The sequence below is a fragment of the Propithecus coquereli genome, unplaced genomic scaffold (assembly GCF_000956105.1).
Source record: "Propithecus coquereli isolate 6110/MARCELLA unplaced genomic scaffold, Pcoq_1.0 Scaffold66, whole genome shotgun sequence".
Lineage (NCBI taxonomy): Eukaryota > Metazoa > Chordata > Mammalia > Primates > Indriidae > Propithecus > Propithecus coquereli.
Window position 1 is genome coordinate 4,196,341 of NW_012152618.1, and position 21,769 is coordinate 4,218,109.

The window sequence follows — 21,769 nt, forward strand, 5'->3', positions numbered from 1 at the left end:
GGATCCCCGCGACACGCTGAGAGGAGAGCCTGCGTATCCCTAGTAAATAGCTGCGAGGCACTGACACTTGAGTCGGTCAAACCCAGTTCCTTGCTCCTCTCTCAGAGGTGAGAGAAAGCCCCCAGAGGTCACCGAGGACAGGCCCGTTGGCAACACTCTGCCAGCCTGAGTGCCTTAATGTCCCAGAAGACTGGAGTGCGCTTTCCCAGGGGCCCAGAGCTTGCCCAGGAAGGCTAGGCCCGGAAGCACAGCCACAGGAAGTGCTCTTGAAGCTCGGGGACACCCGTTCTTCCTGCCTGCAGCTTCGAGGGAAGGAAGGAGCGGCGGGAGGAGGCAGGCAGCCTGGCTTTGCTGTCGGGATCAGAGCTCATTGCTCCCTGGGCCCCCTTGGGTCTCTGCACAGTAATTCAACAGCGGAGTGACAGTCACCTCTCAACAGTGACCAGTGGGGAAGAAATTACAGGGCAGGCCAGACTTGGGCAGGCAGGACTGCAAAATGGCCCACTTTGCCAACCTGGAAGATGCGCGTGGGTTGCTCTTGGTTGGATACATCTGCTTCAAGTCCTCCTAAATCCTTCAGGTCCAGGATTTTCTTCCTTGGTGCCCCAAAGAGTTGATGCGCCCTCAACCTAGTTCCCACCTCTTGAGGTTGTTATGAGAACTGGCTGAGCTGATGTGTGTGAGACACCCACGGTGTCTGCACACGGCAAGTGTTCAGTGCATGTTACCTAGCTTTGTTAGCGCCACTAATCATTATGCCAGACTCCTGGTTTGCATTTACGCTTTAGAAGTCTGTTCTCTTCCAAACTGATCCAGCAGATGCCCCCCACCTCCCAGAAAGTTTTTGCTCTGTTTTCTATCCCAATTTATTCCTCTTATTCATTCGCTTGCTCATTCATTCATCTGCCCAACACTTATGTGAAAATCAAACATCTACCGTGTGCCGGCCCCGTGCTCTTGCTGAAGTCCTGCTACCTGCTCGTGATACTGCCATGCACGGCCACCCCGCCATAGACACACACGTACAGGTTCTCTTTCAGGTTTCAGGTCTAATTTCTGAATAGATTTGTGAGACCCTGCTCCATTTTTTCATGCACGTCTTTCTTCACTGCCAATATGCTTTTCACATGAACCTGCAGAGAGCATTTGGAGGCTTTGGTTCACAAAGTGTTCCTTGTTCTAAGGTCTCCAATGCCCTTGCTGTCCAGATCTGAGAAGGGATGAGGGAGAAGGCAGAACATTCTGTACGGAGAAAATCAGGCCCACATGTACCCCCCAGCCCTGCTCCTTGTATCCCCATGTGGAACCACACTTGCAGCTAGTATGTTAGAACCTATAAGGTTGGAGATAGATTTCTGCCTTGGCAAAGAATGACAAAGTCACGTTACTCCTGGACCAAGTGGCAATTCACAGCCACAAAGGGAGTTGCCCACTCCACCAATACTCACTATGTGACTGCCAGGCCAGACTCCCAGGGTGACTACCGCCGCCCTTGTTGAAACAATGGGGTCAACAAAAATAATTTAAAGGGGAAACAAAAGTATTGCACGGTCAGGCTACAAATGTTTACTTAGCCTTAGAATCTTTATTCTAGAAAGTTCTATGCTACAATGGGAGCAGCTGTTGCTGCCTTTGATGAGTAGAGAAAAACAACTCTAGTGGAAGTGGGGGAGGAGCCAGAAGAAATCCTGGCCCAGCAGCCTGAGATGGGTCCCGCAGATACAGTAGCCAGGGAGCAGGGCGCATGCTCCCCTCCCAGATACTATTTCAGGCGGCTGGAGGAAAGTGTGTGTTCTTTGCCACAGGAAGAATGTTCCCTCAGACAGAACTGCTAATCGGGCAAGATGAAGGGAGGAATGTACCGCCAGCGGTGGTTACTGTTTGCTTCCCGGCAGCCTTTTCCCTGTCCTTCCCTGAGTAGCATGTATTTTTGCCTTGCTAATTCACCCGCCTCCCGCCATACCCTTCATTTCTGAAAATGTGGGAATTTTCTGAGCCTGTGAGCTAAGTTGCAAAACCATGAGCAATTTTCCACAGCTACCCCATGTCATCTGTCTCTTTGACATAAAGAGGGAAAGAGGAGGGTGGGGACAGGGGAGAGGAGGGAGGGGAGGGAAAGGAGGGAAAAAGGAAGAGGGAGAAACATTTTGCTGACGTCAAAGAAGACCGCACTCTACAGGATAACATTACTTGTACCTCAACCACCCACTCCCTCTAATTTACTAAAAATCAACCAACAGCCTGTTTAGAAGCCCTTAGCCTTGCAGTCCGGTTTCTTTGTTTTTTTGTGTGTTTTTTTGCTAATTATCCTTTGACCAAAAGGGCCATTCATTGTTGGGAGTTTGAAAGCTACTTGATTCCCTGAAACAGAGGGGATTTCCTAGAGTAATAATTCAGACTGTGCTTGTGTAGGGCGCTGTAGCTAGAGTAAATTGATCCAGCTGTTTGCGAAGCTTATGGTAAAAAGGCCCCGGGGAGAGGATGGCATCTGCAGCTGGGGCCTCTGCGGGCGCTGTCACGTGGTCCTGCAGGCCTCCGCCCAGCGCGCTGGGGCTCCATCCCCCTGGCGCTCTCCTCCCTCCCCACTCCCCTCCCCCGCCCTCTCCCCATCCCCCTACAGGACCCCTGGTCCCCGGGAGGCCTCCACCTTGCAACCCCAGCTGACTTTGCTGGCTGAAGGCAATTCTCCTGCACATGTGGCAACCTCTTCTTGGGAAATGCAGGACACAAGGATGATGGAGGGGGGCATCTCCCTCATGAGAGCCCCCCTTTGGTGTGCTGGCGTATTTGATTACGCTTCCCAGAAGCATCCCCCAAATTTTGTTGTCTGGATACACCAGGGCCTATTAGCAAATAAAATCAAAGCTGGCTGCAGTAACCTGTAACCCGAGGCTACAGAAATACCAATTCCACTACCCAGATGGTGGAGTTCAATGTGTTTTGCTGGCTAAGGCCGCACAAGTTAATTTTTATCCTAGTAAAAAATAATAAACACTGCATTAGCAACTAAATGTTTATCAATTTGCAGTTCATTTCCAGCCAGATCATTTCGCTCCTGCATGTTTTTACTGCTAGCTGATGCACTGGAGTGCTTTTCACCAAACCATATGTGGCTACTTAAACCCTAGCCTCTGTAGCATTTGTATGGTGCTTTTCACCTTAATTGGATAATATTATTTGGCTACTTCAGGCATGGTCCTCAAATATCGCATTTTAATGACAGAGAAACTGCAGTAAAGAAAGGTTTCAATGACCTGCCTGGGATCACCCTGCAGTTTAGGGGTGATACTACACAAGGAGCCACAAGTTTTTGTTTTGCTTTTAGATTAGCACAGACCTGTATGTCCTGGACCAGGTGTCTGAGCAGGGCTGCGGTTTGTTGTGTTTCTTTTCCTCATCTCACAACAAACTAACATCAGAGGAGGTGGCAGAGAGCAGCTATCGAATGGAGTTGGGACTCTGCATAGGAAGATGTGTCAACGCATATAAGAAATGTAAACATGTAGAGAGCATGATTGAGCCTCAAGTACGTTCAGCTGCCCCACAGCTAAGACTTTCTACAAATGCTTTCGCTGTCTTTGTTGTCTTGGTGGAATTAGAGCCACCATTTGGTGGTGTCACCCATTGTTTATCACTAGACTGCTAGAGCCAGAAACAATGAATGGACCATGACAAAATGCAGTGATGGCTATCCTGTGATCCTGCAGTTGCTAAACCCTCCCTCCAGCCACAAAGTTCTCCTTAATTTAAGCATGGAATAGAAACCTCGATACTGCTGCATGGTTTAGGGCAGATCTAAAGCAGCTCCTTGGGGAAGGGGAAGATAAAAGAGCTTGCAGGGCAGCAGGCATAATAAGTCAGAACTATGTTCCATCTTTATCTCCTTGGGAAAGTAACTCACTTTCTTGAAGCCTCATTTTTCTCCCCTGAAAAAATGAGGGCATGCAGGGTGTCCCTCACAAGGCTGGCATGTGCACAGGGGACGCATATACTCAGGAGTTGGCATAGTGCCTGGCATCTGCTAGACACTCAAGAAGTGCCCTTGTCCGGGAGAATTAAGCTTGGCAGGGGCCGGTAGGCGATGGGTTGAAGATACCATATATGCAACCCCAAATGTGAGGTGATTTCCTAGTGGGTAGGTTACAAAAATTTTGTGTCTTTTCTTTTTGGCCATCTTAAATATATAAACTTTTAATGATGCAAGTGAAATAGTCAAATTTCTAGTTATAAAATTTTATTGACTTAATGACTTGTCTATTTAGAATACATGTCTAAATAGACTTATTGAGAAAAACTGCCTTTGTTTTACTCATCATCCACACTCTTCATCATCACCTGTCTTTGTCATCACTGAGCCCCGTTTCGAATGATCAAACTCCGTCTTCCAGAACACGTCATCTTGCTTCTGCCCAGATGTCTTTGCGAGTGAGTACTCTTTGAGTCTGTATGTTGTGGTCACTGGAAACGTTATCTCAAGCCTCAATATCCAGGCATTATGTGCCATCTTCACAAAGCTGACTTCTTGCATTGCTTTTAAAAGGGATCTTCTTGGGGTTGTGGCTATGTAAGGAAACGTTCATGTGTTTTAGAGACACACGCGAGAGTAGGAAGGGGTGAACTGACATGAGGCCTGGGATGTCCTTTGAAAGATTTCAGCAAAGAGAAAAAAGTAAAAGACAAAAAATGAAGAAAAGGTGAAAAGAAAATCCAGATAATAGTTGATCTGGGTGATAGATATATGGAGATTCATTGTGCTACATGCTCTTCTTTTGATATGTTTGAAAATTTCCATAATAAAAATTTAAAATGAGCCTTAAAAGACTTGCTTATAATATCTAGTACTCGCAATTGGTGATCACACCTTCAAGAACAACTACACAAACTTTCACATCTCTTTGCATTAAAAAAACAAACAATAACCATTCTTCCAGGCAACCTCTATAAACATCCTAAACTAACATTGATGGAATTCCTTTCAGGGTATGCCGTTGTCCCAAATAAAGAGATTGAGAGAGCACTCCATAATATGAGGAGCTTTTTAGGGACACGAATAGAAGATGACCTTATATATATATTTAATTACTATGAGTACATAATAGTTGTTAACTTTATAGGGTACATGTGATGTTTTGATATACGCATACAATGTGAATTAATCAAATCAGGATAATTGGAGTGTCGGACACCTCAGGCATTTATCACCTCTGTGTGCTAGAAACATTCCAATTTCACTCTTGTAGCTATTCTCGAGTATACCCTAAGTCATTGTTGATCATAGCCACTTTGTTGTGCTATCAAATATTGTTCACTCTATCTAACTATCTAACTCTGTTTTTGTACCCATCAACCATCCCCACTCCATGACATCTTATATTCGCCTATACATTTTATCTTCCTCTACGCTTTGCTGGTCCGAGTAGACAGGGTTGGTAACGACATCAAACGGAGAACTTCCATAAGTTATGGGAAGATTCTACTGCAATGTCCTTCATCAGAACTACCCATTACCTAGTGCCCTTGTTGGCATTGAAGTTGGCAGGCCCAGGACAGCAGGGAACATGCAGCCTACAGTCCTGGAAGCAGGCCTGGTGGCACAGGTCTGGGTATGGAGTGTCAGTAGTGGCATAAAAGGGGAGTGTCAATGTTTTCTTTGTTGGTCAATGCTTACCCCCTGGAGAGAGGGCCAGAGCCGTAGGCTACACAGCTTGAGCAAGAGGGTGGTTGAACGATTGTCTTGCAATCTCAGTCAAAGTCAGGCAAGAATGTTTGGGCCTAAAAGTCCTAATTCACAGTCTAAAGTGACCAGAAAATTGTTCCATATTTACTTTACGTTAATTTTGTAGCAATGGCTGTACCAAAGTAGGAAAGAAAAAGTTATTATTTTAAAAACATGGTTGAACATGGTATGCTTTCCGTACAAACATGGCAGGTCATTTACCAACGAGCTAGTTATTTTAATTAAAAATACCTACCGAGTCTATGTAGGAAGTCTGGAATTCTCTGGAATTCTTTTATTTTACTGTATTTTCCTCCAAGGATGTATTGCACTATGCCACAGTAGGCTGGTCATAATCTTTGAGAGATTTTCTTCTGACACTTTTTGGTGTGGTCTCATATACACTCCATATTTCATAAGAGAGAGAATTTTGGCTATTTTGAAAGAGCCTTCCCTCAAACATAAAAATCACAGAATAATGGCTTTAAGAGTGTCTATCTCAACTTTTCAGTGCTAGCAGATTTATTGGAATGCAGAAAAATAAGATAAACAAAATACCAGTGTGCTCAAACTGAGAGCAGGTTCTTTTTTGGAAGACATGTGTTTTTTTGTTGAGCTAAGTGTTGATTCTAACCCAAAAAGAGGGAAAAGTGTGAGGTTAGATAAGTGTCTGCTAGATTCATTATTGCCATGTGGATTCCGTGAAGTGGACTAAGAGGTCACTGGTGGTAACTGCAGGATAAAGTTCACTTGTTGTTTATTCTCACTCTGATTGGGCGGTCACTGAAAACAGAATGTGAACTACCTTCTGGAAGCCCTGTGTTAACTTCACATCTGCCTTATGAGGGCCACTTCCAGCAAGGGAGCACATGATGAAGTCTGCAGACATTACTTGAGCAATGCCAAGTGGCCACTGGCCAGGGTAGAAGTTAGACCGGGGAATGGCTATCGAATGCAGTTGTTAGGTTTGGCACATCTTTCTCAAGCTGCTGAGCTGAGCAGGAAAGAGAGACGTTTGTTTGTGCATTTATAATGCACTCTTTAATCTGAATCTTTCTATTTGCTCAAGAGAAAACAAGTCTGACTTGCATAGCATCAAGGGTTTAGGTTGGACAGTTTACATCTTTAACCCATGCCCCTGTAGAGTCCTCTGCCTACGATTTCCTAACATTGATTTTTCCAGCAACCTGGACAGCAACCTCACAGGTGATTTGAGATGTCTTTTGGTTGTACTTAAAAATTTCCAACAGATTTGCTGCACATTCTATGATAAATATAATAGTTTCCTGTGGAATTGTGATGACTTCTTACACTACATTTGCAAGCGCGTGTATGTATGCATCTGCATGAAAAACAGCCTGGCTCTGTTAAGGAACTCTGCTGTAACCACGAAACTGTTTCTGTTGAATTTTCTTCTCTGTGTTCATCCCGCCTTCGGGTCAGCGAATCAAAGGCGTTTGGCACGGATATTTTAACCTTAAAGCTTAATGTATAACTAGTATTTTTTTTTTCCTTCTGTGTCAGCAGTTGGCAACAGGATACTGCAAATGAGGGTTCTGGTGAGTAAATGGACGTCTGCGCGTCCATGGGAGGGGAAGAGTAGAGTAAGCAGTTTTGAAATTCATGCCAGTGGTTGCTGCAAGTGATAAGATAATTTGAGTAACCTGTAAGACCTGTGGATTCACAGGTTTCAAAAACAGGAAAGTCTCTTGTTTTAAAACCCTCTAAAGCAACATGTGGGCTTAGAAAAGAAGCTGGCTTGTGGTTTGGTGATTGTACTTCCTTATTGGTAGAATGGCCGCTAACGCAAGGCCTCCTGGGATTGCGGCGCCGCGACCGCAGGCCTGACGGTTACCCTGCCCGGCTCTGAAACAGGCCCGGGGCTTTCTGGACAGATGAGAAGTCTAAAAATTTCCCTTTTCATTTCCTCTCTTGTGTGACTTTGTCATTTTTTAAAAAACTGGTGATAGAAAAGGGAATTTTGCCCCTGCTTTTAAGGACTTTATCTCGACTGAGTAGCTTCCCTCCCACTCCTCCAAAATCCCACCCCAAAAACCCCAAGCTAAAAAAAAAAAAGTAAAAATCATCTATTATTGTAGCTTTTTTTTTTTTTCCAGTGGGTCTATGTTTGATTAATCTGCTTTTAGGCTGGATTTGTAATAAGCAGGTCTTTTAAAATGGTATGATTTTTAAAAAACACACAGAGACCTTTCCGTATCATTGGCTTTGGGGAGTTTAAAACACGGGTAGATGCTACGTCTTCTGGAAACCTAGCCCTCTCCTGGCCTGGTGTGCAAACACTCCCGGGGCCATGCTTGAGTTCTTAAATAAAGTGAAAGCAGATGCCATTCCTGGGCGACACGGCAAACGGACCACAGCACAGAAAGTTCTGTTGGCTAGACGTGTGCGGCTGTCTTAGGCCCTGAGCACATTCTGCATCAGAACTAAACTTCAGAAAGGGGCTCCTGCTCTCCTGTCTGCTCTGGAGAGATTCATGCGTGACAGCTCGTGGGCTGACTCTGCATTTAGGCAGCTGTTTCTCTTCTCTCTCTCCAGGAAGAAAATAGGGCAAAAAGGTAGAACCCACTTCCATACCCAAATATCTCTTGGAATCAGGATGCCCACATTCTTTGCTACACATCTTAGGCATATATGTTTGCGTGCATATGTGTGTGTATGTGTTATTTACGTTATTTGGCCCAGCTTGAGAGCTCCTTTTATTTTTCAGTGAATTGAAAGAAGGTAACCTTTGGAAGAAGTGTGTATTTCAGTGCTCCAGCAAAGTACTGGTGAAGCATGCCGACTCTCACCAAATGACCCCGTCTTGCCAGTTCCTCTGTCTTGGCCCTGATTATCTGCAACTTAAAACCAAACCCAGGATGGCTGCACAGCATTTTACTGCTCTCTCTCTCTGTTTCTCTGTCTCTCTGTCTCTCTTTTTGGTAAGCCTCATACATCTGCCCCAATCACGTCACTGAGGCCACAAGGAAATGCAATCCTGCCAAGTGTGGGAACTAACAAAAACTGCCAAAGTCTTAAGATTACAAAGAGAGATCAAGAATCACTTTCTGGGTTTTGCATGTCTGCTATGTGTGTGCATGAGTGCCGTGTGTATGCACCATGTGTGTGCCTGGGTACTGGTGCGCATACTGTGTGTACACAAGCACGTTGCATTTGTGTGTACGGGCACGTTTCTACTGTGTGTGCATGTGTGCCGTGTGTGTGTGTACTATGTGCATGAGCACTGTGTGTGTACAAGTGGACTCTCACGTGTATACCGTGTGTGCAGCAAACCAGATGCCCCAGATCTGTGGGAGTCAGTGGCAGCCGGTGGGAGATGGTGGTGTGAGGCGGGCCTGCTTGGAAACAGGTAAATCACTTAAGTACACGGTGATTTTCATCTGGTTTGCTGCCCTTTCCCGCCTTAAGCAACACACACTGAAACTGCAGAAACCTTAAAGATAGGCAGTGAGTATTCCGCTTCCCCTGCCTGCCCGCAGCTAAAGTGAGTTCTTTTCAAGTATCTTTTTCTCTTCAGCCTCAGGAAAAAGGGGAGAGGCTTGGAATTGAGAAGATGGAGCCAGGATTCAACATGATCCTGTTCCTTTTAGCCATGTGAGTGTGTTTCCTGTGTATCCAAAAGACAGAGAGGAGATGAAAAAGAAAAAAAACAAGGCATCAGATTGGAGAGATAGTAGGTGAGCTTGTATGTATAAGATGGAACTTCTATCCCCCCACAGGACTGGCAGCATGTCCCAGTTTCCTCTCTCTCACCTCACTGTAAGTGCTGACCCACTTCTGGCTATTTTTATTTGTTTCTTTGAAAATGCTCACTGCGCGATTAGAGTTGACTCTTGTCGACTTTGTTCTCATTCCTCCCTGCCATCTGAGTCCCAAAGTGCAGCCCTTCCCACCTCACTCCCAACAATTATGGGTGAGTCCAGAGCCAAAGGACGGCAGGTTTTATTGGTGATGTGACAATCGGGTGACCCCTTTCCTCACAATCAGAGACACAAGGACAGGCAGCTCGCACCTGCACGCGGAGCTTTGCACCGCGTTGCCCTTTGTCTGATTTTTCTCTCTGAGGCACGCAGACTCTGCTGGAGACGGCCCCTTTCCATGTCCTAGCGCTGGGGGTGGGGGACACGCCGACCCAGGCTCCAGCCCCAGTTTTGCGGCTGGGCCCAGGGCATTCAGCGTGTGTAGTGGCTTATCTAGGGTTGCAGCCTGAGTCAACAGTGGAACCAGGAAGTGAACTCAGTGCCCGGCATTGTATGGAAAGTTGGGTGTATTTACTTTCCTCTTAAAGCAAACTTTGATTTACTCTTTAATAAGTTACTATTGAGGATGTAGATCTGGAGAAATTTGACTTGGCATCCAAATCTAAGTCACATATTGATAAGGAAGGAGTGGAACAGCGAGTCTTTTACGTTTTTCCAGCTTTATCATTAACCCCAAGTTTGGAAATATATTTGCTTTTAGAAGTGTCAGTTTCCCAGTTTAAGAGGGTGATAATTCTCTATTGATGAGATATGTTGGCACTGTTGCAACCCCTGGAGGGGCCTATGTGAGGAAATAAAGAGTGACCTCAACTTCAGACAGAGCTGGTTTGGATCTGGGCTCTGTCACTGACGGTGTCACCTGCAGTATCCCTTCACTTCTTTGGCTTCGATTTCCTCATCTGTGAAAGGAGGGTAAAAAGAATCTCCCTTAAGAAGGATTCGGCAAGGAGACGGATGGGAAGGGCTGGCTGGGAGTGTGGAATGGAGTCTACACTCGCTATGGCAAACTATCAGGGTTATTTATGACCTAAGTCATTTTTATTACGTGGAGTAAAAGTAGTTTTCTCTTTCCAGAAATTTCTCCAGGACCTCACCTGCATGAGGTACACAATGTAATCACATGCTCTGTGCTTGTCCTACTCGGGTACACACGAGTGGATGGAGCTGCCCTTGCCTCCCTGCTGAGAGGGACACGGTCCTGGGAGGTGGGTGATCAGGAGTGAAGCTTCCTGTCCTTTCTGCTGACAGCACTTCCTCATTAAATGCAGAGGTCTGCAAAAAGGGGAAAAAGCACAAAAAGAAAAATGAGGTCCCAACGACCCTTTTCACATGCCTATGGTGATCTTTGGGGGACCGCTTATTTCTTTGCTTGCCCACATGGCCTGAGAAAGAGGTTCCAGGGGAGGGAAAGCACCCTTTTCTGGGATATTTCAACAGGCCTCTCTGCTGAGTGTTCCTGTAGTAGAGCTGCGAGCCAGGCTGCAAATCATGTTTTATGTTAAGGGCAGCGAAAAAGAGAAGAGAATGACCCTTTATGACCCAGGAGGCTCCCAAAGGTGTGGCTCTGGGTGAGCAGTTGCAAGGAAGGGCGCAGGGGCGGGTCTGCCTCGGGTGCTGGGGTGCTGGCAGTGCAGGGCGGTTGTCCCTAGAGAGTTTAAGGGCAATAATCAACCTGGCTCAAAGTCAGACTACTTTTTTAAAAGTTTACTCGCCACACACCAGTAATTACAGACAACATCAGTGATAAAATCTCCTTCCATCGGGTGGCCAGTCCTTCTGCTTCCTTTTGCTGTGCCGTGCAGGGGGTGGGAAGGAGAGAGTGTGGCCTGAAGACAAAGAACCTGAGATATTCCCTTCCTCTTCCCAGCAACAGAGGCTGGAGAAGATAGTGAGTGCTCTGGGATCCTCAGGGATCAAAAGAGTCGTCTGAGAGAGAGAGAGAGAGAGAGAGAGAGAGAGAGAGAAATTGTGGCAGCCGGGTGAGAGGAGCACAGCTGGCTCTACCTCTCCCAGCCGCCAGCCTAGGAGGTGCGTCTGGGAGTGGAGCCCACAATGAGGCCGGGCTGGGTCACAGTCACGTTTTGGAGAGAACACGGTCAGCAGACCACACAGCCAAGCACACGCCGAGCTCGCAGTACTGGAGGTGGAGGGCGTGACAAAGAACTGCGCATCCCTGCGGGTAAAGATGCCCTCTCCTTCTGTCCTGACCTGCAGCTGCGTGTCCTTGCCATTTCTGGTGGAAAGAGCTCTGAAGACCCCTGCTTACCAACAGGGCACGTTCATTTCACCGTCACAACCTCCTGGTGAAGTAGACACAGTTACGCCCATTTAGCAGATGAGAAAATCAAGGCTCAGAAAGGGGCAGGAACCTTCCCTAGTTGGAAGCAGGGGGTCTACTACCACTTGTTTGGCCCTGAGGCTGCGGCGCCCCCACACCTCACTGCTCTCAAAGGCCGAGGGCCCTCCCCATCCCCCAGCAGTCACCATTTCTTTCCAGTGCTTTACAGATTGTTCTGGGAGGGGGATGCACGGAGCTCCCCACCAAGCTCAGCATGCCAGCTTGTCGTGATTCAACACAACCCTGGGGTGTCACATTTGGGAGGCCTTGAAGGACACTGTGCCAGACAGACAGATCCTCAACGACCGACTCCTGCAGAGAGGCAGAGCAGATGTTCAGAGAGCAGTTCGTGTTCTCGGGTGGCCCTGGAGGCGCGTTCCTGACTCAACTCCTGGAATCCCGCTCACTCTCACTCGAGGCAGGCCGATCGCAGGGACTGGCTGGCTGAAGCGCCTCCCTGCTGCCAGGGCTTTTTTTGGGGTGGAAAATTTGAGAGAGGCTCTCACTGCCACCTCCCCGCTCGGGATTTGCTCATCTCTCCCCACCTACTTCTGAGGGCTTAGGCCTGGGGGAAGCCTCAGAAGACGGGGACGCGTCTTGTGAAGGCCACCTGCTGAGGCCGAAACCAGTGTGATGGACGGACGAGACCTTGTTCCGACTCATCATGGCCCAGTCCCAGCTCCCCTGAGCCGAGGGCCTGAGCCACGGGGCTTCACGCAGGGCCAGGCCGTGCCAAGGGCCCAGGGCAAGGGGCCCCGGACACATTAGGTCTCAGTTGACCAAAGTTTCAGACGCACGTGTTCTGCCTTCATCCCGGCTTCCCTCTGAGTTTGAACTCTTCCCAGTTCAGGAGAGGTCTCTACCTTAGAGAAAGAAGACCTGGCCTGTCTGTTATTTATGCGTCCCCACCCCCACAGTGTTTCCCTTTGTTCAGCAGAGCAGAGCACATGAAAGGCTTTTGGGGAAGGGGAGAAGTGCCGCTTGGTGACTTGCACAGGAAATTGGAAATTGGAAACCCAGGTCTACCCCCGCTCCTCTGACTCACTCTTAAACAAACCCAACACACACCCTGACCTTTGCTCCCTCCATGTGTAGCGGGCCATACCTGCCAACAGCTCACTTTTCCGGCCACGCCACCGGCTCACAAAGTCCAGCATTTGGCCAGCTTCCTGGGGGAATGAATCCTCAGATCCCAACGAATGCTATGCATGCAGCCTCTCTGATTTTTCTTTTTTTTTTTGTCTTCGACAAAGTGAATACTTAAATTTTTTTTTTTTTGCTCTTTAAATTTTCATCCATTATATTCATCAACACAGAGAGATGGAACATTTGGCAAAATTATTTTAAGTAGCACTCCAACCTGTGATTGTAATTTCAAATCAAGGAATTTGCTGAGCAGCTGTGGGGAAGAACAAAGGACCTGGGAATGATTTAGGGCCTGGGGGAAGGAAGGCAGGGGAGCTAAGACCTCCGACAGTAGCAGAAGCAGCTGGGGAGGTAGGCTGTGTGCACCCCGTGGGGGAGGCGGCCTTCTCACCCGACCACCCCACCTACACGTGTCTCCTCGTCAGAGTTCTCATGTGCTGAACGTACCACACGCAGCACTTAAAAATACGTAGAATGAGCAGAGGATTGAGGTGCAACGTAATGCCCCAGCTGAGAGCTTCAGCTCAGGAGTCGGACAGGGCTGGCCTTGAACCCTGACTCTGCCACTCTCCAGCCTCAGTTGAGTCATCTGTAAAATGGGGATAATTGTAGCGAACTCATCGTAGGGATTATTATGAGGATGAGTGTTTACTTGGCTCAGTCACTGGTGTATAACAAGTGTTCAAAGTGCTATTGTTATCACCCATATGCAGAAATGTCCAATTTACACGCTCGGTTTTTGCAATCGATTCACTCGAGAAGCATCTATTGAGCGCCTATAATGTGCCAGTGCAGGGCTGGGTGTTGTAGGTACAAACATGCATAGAAATTAACATGCTATTCGATAAATAAAAAATACTTCTATTGAGTTAAAAAAGTAATAATGACTTCCAAGGCCATTTAAGTCATTTATAAAAAAGCCTTTCTTAACAGATGGTCTATTAGAAACAATTTGAAAAAATGTATGAGGTTAAAAAAAAAATAAAAGGGAAGCTGTCTTATTTCTAATTGTTTTTGAACTTGTTGCTTTTCGACACAACTATTATCTAAATTAACTGAATTTCTTAAAATAGGCCCTGCTTCATCCCCAGGAACCTTCAATCAGCTAATTTGCAGATAATGTGCCAACAGTCTGGTTTGTCTGACTGCCTTTCAGTGACACATGGATACTCAGAAAGGATGTTATTTGCCAGGGATTATCCAGTTCTGCTAAATTAGAATCTTAAGTATTAGAAGCCATCTAGTTCAACCTCTCATCCTTTTAATGGCATTGCTGGTGGGTAACAGCTGAGTTCTGCTCAGATTCTGCTAGGAATGGAGACCTCACTACTTTAAAAGGTAAGTGCTGGCCGGGTTGAACAGCTCTAAATGTTTAAGATGAAATAATTCAAAAGAAAATTAATTTAAGTGAATTTGCATAGCACATCTAAAGGACAAAAGGCCTTTCTGTTATATTTCCTTTCATCTTGGTCTCTATCACCTTGGTTTGGTCTTGTTTTGACTGCGTGTCCATCTTCCCCTTTTGCCTTGAGCTGCCGCCTGTCCTCTGCCCCGAGGGGACAAACAATAGCCCTGGTCACCATTGGGTGGCCAAGCGTACCATGCCTTAGAAGTTTGGAGCCAACGCTCAGTTACAGTTGCTCCTGTCCCTGTTCTCTAGGGTGGCTCCACCAGCCTCTGCTTTCTTGGAACACAACAGTGAACTTTGTTCAGCCAAAGCCCTATTTCCCAAACGCTGATATTTGCCCACTGGCCCTCCCTCCTCCAGCTGCTCCCAACTGCTGACCGCTCCCTGCTCGCACCCGCCGGTGGCTCCTGCTGTTCCAGCACTTCTTGGAAGGCAGCCACCAGGGGCCGAGGCAGAGAGAGCGCAAGCCCTGTTGCTTGTAGGCTTAGCTTACTAGGCCTGATCGTTGGAAAGAGACGGGGTGTGCGCCTACCTGTGAAGCCCGTGGGGCCAAAAGAAGGCTGAGCAGCACAGCTCCACAAAACCTCCGCTTGCTTTGTTTGGTTCACACTTTGGGTTGCCTGCAGAATTGTTAGAATTGAAAAAAAAAAAAGCAGCAAGTTGAGAGCAACTAAAGTAAAAAGGGAAAAGTGATAAAAGGGAAAAGCTTATTTTTGGAGCTCTTGGATTCTGAAACTCCTTCTGACTCTTTTATCCTTTCGCCTCTCCTGCTTCTCCTAACTCGGCTCCTTGTCCTCAAGGGGAATCGAAGTCTCTGATCTCACTCTGGGCTCTGGGTTTCTGGATCTTAGAGAGTGAGCCTTTTCAGTGACACCCTGCCTCTGTTTCCTCTCTCTCTTGTTCTTCTGCCATCCGGACTTGTTGTACCCCAAATCTGATAGCGGCCAAGTGCATGGCTCCTGACAGCAGCTGGAGGAAGCCATGCCCTCGGGTGATTTGTTTTAGAACAGTCTGCCTGGCTCCCCCAGGGGTCTCAAACCCATCTCCCCACCCAGAACATAAGATGGGTTTTGTTTGGCCTGAATGATATTTAAAATAATTTGATTTTGTTACAAACGTTTAAGAAACGGGAGATCACCAGGGAATCCAGATGTTTAGCTCACTTGCAGAGTTGCAGAGCTGGTGGTACCGGATCTTTGCTCATTCTGGAGTGGCCACTAGTTGGAGCCGAGAGGCAGCTGTGCCTCTGATGCGTGGCACACACCGTCCACTTGCCACTGTCTCTGCAACAGCAGAGAATGTCTGCCTGGACCCGGAGAATGAGAATTACATGCCGTCGATCCATGGGCTTGCCTCTTTCCCACGCCCCAGTGACCTCATTTATGAAGTGCCTCCCTGTTTCTCGGGGCATCTGCGTTTGCTGCCTGTGCTCAGTGGAGTGTATTCAGCAATCCTCTCCCTGCTCTCTAGTGGACTCCCAGCCCACCACATTCCTCATGGGGCTGTTGCAAGTCTTGTCCAGGCCCTCAAACCCTTGATCTCTCCAGGAGGCCTTGCCTCACATATTATTGAAAGGACTGAGACCACGCATGTACCCCAATGTCACAACTTCCTCTCTCTCTACCTCGAAACTCTCCCTCCATTCTTCCTTTCTCCCGTCTTTTCCAACTCTTTCTTTCGTCACTTTTTTTAACTGTAAAATCAAACATACCTACGGAAAAATGTTCAAAACAAAGGTGTGTAATTCCATCATTTATCACGAAGTCAACCCCAGTGTCATTACCAGCCTGGCCAAGCAATATGACTCTGTCCTCACCCTGGTTGTGTTCCTCATTCCCCTGCCGTTCCCACCCTCCCCCACCAGGGGTGACTGCTATTCTGACTCTTATGGTAAAGAACCCTTGATCTTCTTTATTGTTTTGCCATCAAAATATGTATACGAATGAATGTTTATAGCAGCTTTATTCATAGTGGCCAAAACTTGGAAGCAACTGAGATGTGGGTGAATGAATAAATAAACTGCGATACATCCAGGCAGTGGGGCCATTGTTCTTGCCATTTCCTTTACCCAAACGTACACTCTTATTTGAAGGTCACCCAGACCCTTGCTAGTTGGCCATCCAGTGGCCTTTTCTTGATCCTCGTGCAGAGTTGTCAGGGCTTCACCCCTTTCTCTTAACTCTCTGCTCCCTAAGGTTCTAGAATGCTCGACTTCCTTAGCTCTCCTGCCTACTCTTTCTTTTTCACCTTCCATTCCTTCCTTCCACTTTCTAAAGGTAGAACTTCCTAAAGGCTCTGAAGAGGCCTGTGGCTTTGAGGCCACAGGTTCCCCCCACCCCCTTGGCTCTCTTCTCCTTCTTCCTCTTCTCATTATTGACTCTTCGCCTTTGTACATTTGTGGCTGCCACCACTCCCGCTTGTGTGAGGACACCCAGATCGAAATATCTAGCCTGGCTTCCCTGTCGGGTTCCAGTTTTGCATTTCTGAATGACTGCTGTTTTTTTCTTTCCCACATGTCCTAGAAGTCCTTCAAAACATTTTAAAAGTTGAGCTCATAATTTCCATGCACAAGCTTCCTCTTTCTTCTAACTCCGCATGTCTCTATAATGTCACTATATCTCTATACCCATTTTTTCCCCTCTACATTAAGTGCCCTTTCTTTCATCTCCACTTCTTCAAATCCCATATAGCTTTGAAGGACCAGTTCAAAGGTTTCTCCCCTACAAAACCTTAGAATCATGTGAAAAAAGTATGAGTTTCAGCAGTGAGAGATATGGTTCAATTCCAGGCTCTGTCCCCAACTGTGTGACTCTATACCAGGTGTTGACTGCAAACTTGAGTTTTTCTCATGCATAAAATGGGAATAAGAGTGACTAACTCACAGGTTTATTGATAAGATTAAATGCATTATTCATGAATATGTTCTATTTCTTTTATTAGACTGTAAGCTCCTTGAGAGCAAGATTCATTTCTGATTAATCAATATATCCCCAGGTACTTACTAGTTATCAAATGAGCGAATGAATATTGCACAGTTTGCCAAACAGCATGGTGCTTATATCAGCATTTTATCCAGCAATTAAAAGGATAAAATCGACTTTATTTTCTTCAGTGGAATATTGTCTGATAATATTCAGGTACTAGCTTGACACTCTTATTTTATTTCTACCCGAGTGAATGGCCTGACTTAATATCAAATGGGTGCTAACATAGGAGAATGGTCAGGAGCCTCTAGACGCCCCTGGTGTCAGTTTGTTGTTGCCCTCCCAAGTGAAGGAAAGTTTGAACAATTGTCTGGTAGGTTTAATGGTATAGATAAGTGGCCTTGGCTGGAAAGGTCCCCAGGTCTCATTGCCTCTTTTTATTGTTGCTTAATTTATCCCAATAATTGCTTCCTCTCACTTTTCTTGATCTTTGTTGAATACCTCTTGGATCCAGGCAGCTGTCTGTTCCGACTCCCCTACTCGCATTTCCCTCTCTGACTCTCCTTCTGCCTCCTTGGCCTAAAAGGTGTGTGAGGCTGGCTGTAGTTGGAAAGCCAGCCTTCACCTGGGAAGGGACCCTTTTCCACAAGTGTACCAGGCCCAAGACACGCATCTGCAAGGGTGGGCATGCCAAGCTCTCGACTCTCTCGTGGCCTATCAGATACAGCTGGACACATTTTGCTGATGCTTCAGCGACTTGGTTATTCATTTTCTGCTCTCAGCTGAGGGTCTGCACCTGGCCAGAGCTTGGCTCACCCACTTCTTAGCTCCCTTGGCAGACAGTGTCTGGCAGCCATAGTATGTCAGCTCTTTTCCTCTTTCTCCACTAGGTAAGTCTTTCAAAGGAGGAATAAATGGAAGGGAGGCAGGTATGGGCACACACGGTGACATTCGTATTGAATCACTGGGAGAGATCTCAGAAGAAAGTTTTCCAGTCCAGGCCAGTGTAGTAAGGTGGATAATTGCTGCCTAAAACATCAGATCCGAATCCCTGTAACCTGTAAATATTACTGCAGAATGTTTGTATCCTCCCCTAAATTCATATGTTGAAATCCTAACCCCCAGGTGATGGCATTAGGATGTGGAGCCTTTGGGAGGTCTCCTTACAAAAGAGAGCCAGCTAGTCCCTTCACCACGTGAGGACACAGTGAGAAGGCACCGTCTATGTACCAGGAAGCAGATCCTCACCAGACACTGAATCTGCTGATGCCTTGACCTTGGACTTCCCAGCCTCCAGAACTGTGAAAAATAAATTTCTGTTGTTTATAACCTACCCAGTTTATTGTAGTTTGTTATAGCAGCCTGAAAGGACTAAGACAGTTATCTTATTTGAACAAAAAGGACTTTCCAGATGTGATTAAGTTAAGAAGCTTTAGATGGAAAGATTATTCTGGATTATGGGTGGTCCCCATCACAGGTATCTTTATAAAAGAAACACAGAGGGACACACACACACAGACACACACACACATACACGCAGGCAATGTGAAGATGGAGGTGAAGGTTGGAGTAATGTGGCCATAACCCAAGAAATGCTGGCAGCCACATTCCAGCTGAAAGGAGAAAGGAATGGATTCTCCCCTAAAGCCTCTGGAGGGAGCATGACCCTGTTGGCACCTTGATTTTCGCCCAGTGATTTTGATTTTAACCTTCTGGACTCCAGAACTGTGATGGAATAAATTCAGGAGTTTTAAGCCACCAAGTTTGTGGTAACTTGTTTCAGCAGCTACGGGGACCCAGTGCAGCCAGTGATAGCACTGGAAGATCATTCCTAGGCTCTGCTTTATGGAGCGGTTGGCTGGAATATCACAAGCCAAGCTTGGCCGTCAGTTATTTTGATTCAGAAACTCAATTTGATCACTTCGCTGAGGATTGACCAGGTTCATAGCAACCAAATAGTCTAGACTGGATTCTCCATCAGGATAGCCCAAATTTTGATTTGCTCCAGGACAGAGATTACCAGTCCTAGGCAGGCACCTGCTTCCTAGTGGGTAGGTGGCTCTCCCCAGGAGACCACATTGTAGCTTGGAATTTTGCTTGGTGAGTCCAGACCAGAGCAAGGAAATAGGAAGAGTCATATGAATTTAATGAAGCTGAGGGTGCCTCCCAGCACTCCACACTTTAGCGTCTCTGGAGCATGGATACTCAGGCAGCCCATACAGGCTGTAAGCCCGGAGCAACCCCCTTTCTTATTTGGTGTCTAGGGAAGCCCTGGTGCTTCCACATATTCAGGGCAGTTAAAGCATACCATTTTGTGCAGCAACTTTGTGGCAAGGATGCTAATGGCTGTGTAGAAGCTTCCCTGGCATCAACTGGAAGCCCCCAACTCACAAACCTGCATCTGGAGTGCTCCAAATGCTATATCATTGTAACTCAACACATATTTCTTGAGTGATGTTTTGATCCATGTTTAGTTGCAGAAGCCACCCTAGTTCATTTCAGCAGAAAGACTATTGCAAGACATTAAATGGCCAGTGAAATAGTTGGAAGGCCAGGTTCTAGGCTGAGCTCTCAGGGATGAATCCACAGAAAGCTGCTGCTCTCGTCACCACCAGGAAGCTGGCCGCCCACTGCAAAACTGCCCTGCAGCTGCTGTAATCTGTGCTCCCCAAATGGATGTCTCTTGCCCTGCTTCTCTCCCCACTGAACACAGTTCTAAATTCAAGCCTTGCATGACTGCCTGTTATCTGAGGAATTAAAATTACAACTGGGACTTTGGCTGCTGGGGCATGTGGGAAGTGTGGTTTTAGTGTTTCAGCTTCTGCATTGCAGGAAGGCAACTTCCCGTTGTGATGGATGTTGCAATCCCAGATGCCATGGATGTTGAGTGAGTCAATCCGCAATTTCTAACCCAGACACCTACTATGGGCACAGCGCTGCTCTAAGCAAAGAAGGCAGAGCCCTGCACTCAGGGGACTTACTTTCTCATGGGTGTAGACAGCAAGTTCATGGACAAACAAACGCAGTAATTTAAGATACTGTTAAGTGCTACAAAGGAGATAAAATAGTATGATGAGGTAGTGGCTAGGGGTGGGGTGGTTGTTGCTTTAGCTAGGATGGTCAGAAAAGGCACGTTCATGTCACATTTTTTGTTTGGATCTGAATGATCAAAGGCAGCCGTCAGCAGCAAGTCTGGGGAAATGGTGTTTCAAGAGCAAGAAGGGCACGTGCAGAGGCTTGGAGATAGGAATACCTTGGCGTGCTCAAGGGAGGGAAAGAAGCCAGTGTAGCCCCAGGTCTGACATGGGGCTTCTTTCAGGCAGCAAGTTTTCTGACATTAATTCTTTTCCCTAAAATAGGGGGGAAACCTCCATAAATTGAATCTTAGCTAACTAATAATATGATTTGGTTTGCTGTCTTTTTACCTTTTAGGGCAGCTTTTTAAGAGTCTTCCATAGACCTCCCTCCCCCATTGCTGTGGAATATTCTGTCCGAAAAAGAATTCCGTGCTCAAACCAATTTTGGACGTCTTGTGTATTTAAAGGTTCAGAGAAGTCCTGCAGTTAAAAACCCGTTTCATTAGTTCATTCTGTTTTACTCAATGTTTTCTCAAATGTTATTTGACCACAGTATTCTGCGAAATACATTTTGGGAAATTTCTGCTTCTATGGCCCTCAGTTTATCACAAAAAATAGTCATTTCCATTTCCCATCTATTAATAGATCCAATGGACCCTTTAAAAATATTTTTCAGGCATTTTTCATATAACTTGTAGAAGCAAGAAGGAAAGGAGAGTGAAAAACAACTCTACTAGAAATTTAGACACCAGAATTTCAACATAACAAGTCCAGTTTTTTATTCCACATTTTCCTGATTTTGCAGTGAACAATACCCTTTGAATGCAACCAACTGCCCATCAGCTGTCATGCATGAGTCTGGAACATTCATCTTGAAATACTGGCTCAAATTGCAAACACATCTCTAATAAGTGTGTTCCTTTAAAAATGTTTTATTTATTTATTTTTGTGTATTTTTATTATTATTATTTATTTTAGAGACACTCTGTTGCTCAGGCTGGAGTGCAGTGGTGGGATCATAGCTCACTGCAACCTTGAACTCTCAGGCTCAAGCCATCCTCCTGCCTTAGGCTCCCGACTAGCTGGGACTACAGACGTGCGCTACTACACCTGGCTAATTTTTATTTTTTTCTCTTTTTATAGAGACAGGGTCTGGCTATGTTGCTCAGGCTGGTCTCAATCTCCTGGCCTCAAGCGATCCTCCCTCCTCAGCTGGGATTACAGGTGTGATCCACTGCGCATGGCCTAATAAGTTCACTCTTATTGCTTCTGCTTCTTCTTGTACTTGCATTGTCAAAATACATGAAAAAAAAATTGAAGCCTTTGAAAACGTAGTTTTGTTGAAGAGAGGATGACCATCTTCTTTGCTTCTTCATTG